The sequence below is a fragment of the Thamnophis sirtalis genome, unplaced genomic scaffold (genome assembly GCF_051295495.1).
Source record: "Thamnophis sirtalis isolate CommonGarterSnake01/CBP01778 unplaced genomic scaffold, rThaSir2_p1.2 scaffold_8, whole genome shotgun sequence".
NCBI lineage: Eukaryota > Metazoa > Chordata > Lepidosauria > Squamata > Natricidae > Thamnophis > Thamnophis sirtalis.
The window spans coordinates 71,977,519-71,984,553 of record NW_028261388.1 but is presented as its reverse complement, the minus strand read 5'-3'; the positions used below and the strand labels follow the sequence as shown (position 1 = coordinate 71,984,553).

Genomic DNA, 7,035 nt, shown 5'->3' with positions numbered 1-7,035 from the left:
AAAGCTGTCAGTCATACTTTCTGGACAAAACAGAGGACATAAAGGATTACATCAATAAAACTCTAATAAATGACTGCAAAAAGGCTAAATGACATCAGCAAATGCTATAGGTAGCTGCTTGTCTCTCTCTCTCTGGTTCCTTTTTTTTCACTCCTCCTCAGCCATGTAAGGAAATCTTTTTCTCACCGGCTTTGTCCAAAGATTAGGATTCCAGGATGAACATAGCAGGATATCTATCTGTTCTTGCTACTATTCAAAAATGTAACATTTCTCTTTTTATCTTACTCATGGTTGGGAGTATTATTTGGAAAAAGCAAGGCAGCGATTGGCACATTTCTAGTTTCCTTATGATTCTTACTCAGGATGGCACATACAGTTAGTCCTCAACTTCTGACCATAATTGAGGCTCCCATTATAGGCATATGTTGTGATGCTTGTTAAGCAGATCATCACATGACCACGCCCAATTTTATGACTTTTTCTATACCATTAAGCAAACACATTATGGAAGTAAACCCTGGTTCTTGATGAAAACATTGTAAATTATGGGTCACGTGACGGTGGGATGTTGCAAATGGCCATAAATGCAGGCTGGCTGCTGAAAGCCCAAAATTCAATCACATAACTGTTGTAATATAACTCCTTGTGTAGGTGTGGGTCACCCATGGCTCAGTGCATAACAGGGCATGCACAGCCACGCTGAACCACATAGGAAAAAACAAACTCCTAAAGAACATAACATCCTGATAGTACTCCATAACATCCTGATAGTTCGTAACATAACATCCTGATAGTTCACTCTAGATGTGCCTTACCCAACGACGCCCAGGATTTGACCATATATAGACAGAACTTCCCTGAGCAGTAGATTAGCAATTGTAGTTTGACAGGCTGTCTTAAATCACATGCTGATTGCTGATTGCTCCTCCTGCCTTTGTCCTATCTCAATAAAAGGGGCTCCCAGACCCCCAATCTGGGTCGCTCCATCCCGAGAAAGCTCGTGTCCGTGTCTTTTCTCAACATTGGCCTCATGGACGAACCACGGGTACTTCACACATAACATCAGGGGAGGGGCAGCTGTCAGAACCTTGAATCTGGCTCATCATAACATGACAGTATGTCTATCATAACTTCAAAAAGTTGCTAAGTGACCAGTTGTAATTCGAGGACTACCTGTACATTCTGAAGAATTCCCTGGTTTTGGCCTATTGATATGCTTTTGCAAATAATGTAATGGGGAAAAAAAGCTAAGTCTTCTGTTTAATTCAGCTTAAATTTCTATGTTGAAAGAAAACGTTACAGAACCAGGAAAAAGTCACTGATTTATTTTTGGTGAAAGACTTCCAGTAAGGCAGATTAAATAGCAACAAATCTCTTCAGTGTTGTTTGTTTTCTGCAGTATCAAGACTTCTACATAAATCAGTTTTAAAGCAATGGGTATGAAAATAAATGTACATTTATTCAAATATGTCCCTATACAATTACTTTAAACATTTTAGTCCAACATTTTCTCCTGGAAGTGTACTACGTACATTTTGTGCAGAAATCCCGATTCCCTCCTGGAGTAAAATATGCTTCTTTATCATATTTTCTTTTGTAAATAAATTATGTTACTTTTCCATTATATAATATGATTTAATTGCCATAGTTAATTCATAACACACTCTGGCATTTGCATGTGCACACCCAAATCCAGCGGATTTCAAAGGGGATCAAATATGCATAATTGTTTGACATGCATTTAGGCACCATCCACTGGGAAGGTATGTGCAAGGCTCAGTCAAATGAATGGCAGTTGTGCAGAATATCCAAGTGCACTTCCAATTCATATCGACTAGGGATGTGAAACTAATGGCCCCTCCAGATGTTGTTGGTTTAGGACTCCCATTTTCCTTGACCAGAGGCCTTGCTTACTGACACTTCCAGAAACCACAAGTCTTCCACCTCGGATTTGGATAGTAGGGGTGTTGTGCAGCTCCCGTTCATTATGGATGAGAAATCCCTGCTAGATGAATTTCATTGTCCTTTGGATTCTTCCTCTTCTTCTGCATATATAATACTTGATTCCATCTGCAATGAAAATGAATATTGAATCAAGTTATTTCATCAAGCATATTTCCATGAAGCCCAATTGTTCTCGAAAGGTATGGCAGTATCAGTTCTGCATTACTTAATCAGGATGACATGTCTACATCAGAAGAATACTGGATATCTGTACCAATATGATTCAGAGGGGAAAAAACAGCACAGATCCCTTTAAAAGTGATCACTCGGTATCTGTATCTTATTTGCCTCTGAACCCATATTGTCTCCCTCAAATTATCTTTGAAGTACCACTTCTCCAAGGTCACTAGTAGTGAACAAGAAGGCTCTCATTTTGTGTGGTAGACCAAAAGATACAAACACACGAAATAAATTCCAGTTTTACCCCTGAGCTGAAAGTTAATCTAAATTCAAGAACAAAAATATTCATATTTGTCCTTGTATGTCAAGGATTACTACTATTGAAAGTGGTTTCCATTATCTGCTTGTCACTTTCTGAGCTTCTTAATCTCTTTCTTTTTTCCCCCCTTATTCAATGGTTACCTCTTGCTTGCTTTCCCACTGCAGTCGTCCGTTCCTCCTTCCGTGCTTCTTTCCTCCCTCCCTCTCTCCTTCCTCTCTTTATAAAGCTTCCCAAGTTAAAAGGACAAGCCTCAGCCCGACCACCTGGGCATAGCTATGGAGTTTACACTCAGGACTGGCCTCCAGCCAGTTGCCAGCTGTGACATTGTATGCAAGCATCTTACTTCATTCCATGCACTTGGATTGCACTGGTTCTGTTTACAACAACCTCTTGTCCCTGCTGTGTCCAATCTCAATTGTACTCTGTGTTCCTTGTTTAATTCTGTTTTGCAAATTATTAAGCACTGGAAGTCTATTAATCACAGTTCATGCCCCGTGCAAGCCCACACAACGAAGGGAAAGAAAGGTGAAGGCCAGATACGCTCAGATCCCTGAAAGAGCTTGGACGGTGGTCCATTCAGATCCCTAACGAGATCATTAATGCTAACTAAATACAAACCTGACCCCATGACCCCCTGGGAAATTATGTGGGCCCAAGACATTAATATGTATCCCAACCCCAACCCCCTCCCCTTCCTCCAATTCCCTTGATAGGCTGAAAGCTAAACCTGCGATCAAAAGAAGTCTAATCACTGCTCTGATTGTAGTAAACCAAGCCGGACACAGAGATGTCTGGATCCTCAATAGCTATTGCAGTGCCGCCACCCCCCCACCCCTGTCTTATCCCCTCCTCCAGGCTTTGGCTCCCGCCAACAAATTGCAAAAGCTTTTCAGCTGAGCTGACACACTGTGTCTACTTTCTGGGACCACCTGGGAGGTTCTTTTAGCTCCGCACTCCCACCTCGCCCACTGCTCTCCCACACAGTCGAAAGCCAGCAAAAACTCCTGCTCAATTCACTAGCCTTCTGGAAGAGTTCAACGTAAACAAACAGAAACACATCGGATATAGTGCAAGATTAGATGATGCTATTCTTCCGCGACCATGCCTAAGGTTCCTTGTTTTTTTTTAAAAAGGGCTGGACAATAGGGTTGCTATTAAAAAAAAGTTGCTCCTTTTCTGTGTGTGCATTTTCAGTCATAGCATTCTCCTAAACCAGTGGTTCCCAAACTTGGCAACTTTAAGACTTGTGGACTTCAACTCCCAGAATTCTCCAGCCAGCAGAGCTGGAGCAGCAGAATTCTGGCAGTTGAAGTCCACAAGTCTTAAAGTTGCCAAATTTGGGAACCACTGCCCTAAACCATCCCTACAAGGAAAACAGCACACATTTACAGTACTTGAAACAGCAAAATAATCAGGGTTTCCTTTGCTCACTTATATTCCAGGCATATGAACAGGCTGTCAGACAGCAGTCTTCAACAGTTATGATTGAATTGCAGTAGTGAACAACAAGGGAAACTTTCCAGTACCATTCGTAAAAATAAATAAATGAAATGCTACTTCAAAACATGCTAATTTGGATATTTATGTAATCAGGGGAATTTCATAAACATTTTGAAAATGTTTTAAAATTTAAAAACTTTAAAGTTTAGTTTAGTTTTAAATTCGTTCTAGTGAGCTAGAATCACCCTTCTTCGACAGAAATTCAAGGAAGATCAGCAGAGCAATTTGCCAGCATCACCCACTCACATTATTGCTATTGTACTGATGAAAGAAATGTCCTTCTGGGTTCGGCTCCAAATGGGGAAAAAGACACTGGAGACATGGAGGCTGCTTGGAAAGATGGTTTATTGGTGGACAGGACCACATGGCTTGAGCCCTGAACAGAAAAGGTGATCACATGCTTCAATGTTGGGTGGAGAAGAAGAGAAGGGCTGAGGGAGGGGCTTGCTAGGCTTTTTATAACCTGTTCAGTCCCACCTCTCTCTTTCCTGTTCCTGTGTAAGAAATGTATTCTGATTAGTTGCCAGACTCCCATGGGGCCATGCAGGGGCAACTCTCTGGGCTGTGTTTTGAATCCAGGTTTAGTTGAGTTCTCAGATGCCATATGGTCAGTTGAGTAAAGGGCCAATATTATCATGCCTTTACTCCCATCCCCCCTGGGGCTGCAGTGGAGAAGTCTTTATTATGTAAAAGGGACTAGCTTGGCCTTCTTAATGGCCCATTAACAGTGGGGGTGGGCAGGAAGCTACAGGCAACTATTCTGTCTTTTAAAAACATGTTTCTTTCTTTTCATATCCAGAGAAATATTCTGCCTTTTCAATATTTCCTAGGATATTTCATTTTTCTGGGCTACTCTCTAGGCTGTGATGAATCCAGGTATAGATGAGTTCTCAGATGCCATGTGGAGAGTTGAGTAATATCCCTTCCCCCTACAGCTGTAGTGAGGAGAAGTCTTTATTATGTAAAGTGGGCTAGCCTGGCCATCTTAATGGCCCATTAGCTGGGGGTGGGCAGAAAGCTATAGGCAACTATTCTGTCTTTTAAAACATGTTTCTTTTCACATCCAGAAAAATATTCTGCCTTTTCAATATTTCCTAGGATATTTCATTTTTCTGGGAGAGGGCTGGATGATAACTTCCCACAGAATTACAACCATTATATTTTATTGTATTCATTCATTCTGCTTTTTTATTTTGTGCAATTCTTTTCAAGAAAACGTTATAACTTGGGGGGGGGAGTTATTTGGGAGGCACAAACATATTTTAAACAAACTACTTGTTCACACATACATGGGTAAACTGTGGCTCTCACTATACAAGATATGGTCCTAGATTTTGATGTGGTTCTTTGATTTATTTTGGTTTTGGGGTTTTTTGTTTTGTAATGACTGAGGCTCAGTGCAAATCTCCTCCCTCCCACTCCCCCACCCCGATTTTCATTGGCTGCCCCCTGAAAAATTGCAGTGAGAAATTGCGGTGCTGGGAGTGAGGTAAAAAAAATTATAATAATTATTTAATTTGTTCATTTAAGGCATTTTAACCCTATCCTTTAGGTACAAAACAAAGAGACTTACCTGTAGTATGGGAAGTTAATCCAAGTGTATCATTTAAAGACTTTATGGAAAAGGAACAAAGAACATCAAGGTGGAAAAAAACAGCTGGAATGATTTCAGTTTAGGAAAAAGAAAACCTGATAAGGAGATTTTTTTTTCCCCCTCAGCAAAGCTGACTGAGTGATCTATCTCTGTTTTTATTTGCCCAAGAGTTTTCAAGGGCATTATTTAGCATTGCTAAATAGTTTCATTTGCTTTGGGAGAACCCCTTTCTTGGGTCCATTTGTCCCTCATTTACATAATATATTTGAATAATCTAAGAAAACTTAACTATCCTTATGAAGAAAGCAGAGCTAGGTCTTTGCACTGTTTCTCCTGTATGGATGATATGCAGTTGCATGCATCGATAAAAGAGGCAGGGCTTGCCTTGAGATGGGGCAATCAATGCTGCTGTCATCATTTTTGATGAAGTACTCCAGTGCTGTGGATGTCTCCGCCAGGGAGCTGTTCAATGGCTTGTACACAGACTATTGAATGTAAGTACTGAGATGCACTGAAGAACAAACCTTGGAACACTTACATCTTGTTACTAATCTTATACAATTTTCATATACAAGAACCCATCCATTCGAACTCATGCAGAACCAGAGGTGGGTTCCTACCAGTTCGCACCTATTCGGTAGAACTGGTTCGTCAAATCTACCGAACCGGTTAGAAGAGGTTCCACCAGTGGACCCGGAAAGCAGGCCCCACCTACAGAAGAGGTTCCAAACTTTTTTGAAACCCACCACTGGTCCTTGGATATGATTATTCTACACTATCATGCTCATATTTGTAAAACTCAGTGCCTCTGTGAAAGGTAAGGATGACTACTGCGTTTGTGGTGCAATCAGAACATTGCGTGTGTTGAAGTTGTTTTAACGCAAACCAAAGATGCCTTTTAAAAAACAAGTTTACATCCTATTCTTATGCATGCCAGTGCTGTGTGTGAGGTAATTTAAGGTGGTTCTGACAAGTGTCGTCGGCACCTTCATATCCGGTCACATGGGTGGCAAGCCACTCCCATCCGCTCACATGGGCAGTGAGCCACTCCCACAAAGGAGGCCACACCCACAGAGTAGGTTCGAACAATTTTTGAAACCCACCACTGTGCAGAACATATACTAGAGCTGCAAAACTCTAGGTGACCAGTAGATGGCAGAGGAAAAAGTAGACTCTGTGATCCTCTAGTGCAGTGGTAGTCAACCTGGTCCCTACCGCCCACTAGTGGGCATTCCAGCTTTCATGGTGGGCGGTACGGGTTTTGTCCGATACTGAAGTACTTCCCTTTTTCAAATTTAATTGACTTCCCTACTTTATAAATCACCATTACTGTAGAACCGGTGGGCGGTTAGAAAATTTTACAGAGATACAAAAGTGGGCAGTAGATATAAAATGGTTGGCTACCCCCGCTCTAGTGGTCATCAGATATGGTAGCCCTAAGGATAATACTGGTTCCTGACCTCCATGTGCCGATCAATTCTTCTATATGCATATA

The 7,035-nt window shown here is 41.3% G+C and overlaps 1 long non-coding RNA gene across 1 annotated transcript; it reads right to left on the bottom strand.

The window, feature by feature from the left end:
* Positions 1-1,303: 1,303 nt before the first annotated feature.
* LOC148044485 (uncharacterized) lies at positions 1,304-2,644 on the bottom strand. The gene is made up of 2 exons (XR_015697587.1): positions 2,587-2,644; positions 1,304-2,070 (listed from the first exon to the last, which is right to left on the bottom strand). It is a non-coding gene; the product is annotated as an uncharacterized LOC148044485 (long non-coding RNA).
* Positions 2,645-7,035: the final 4,391 nt, after the last annotated feature.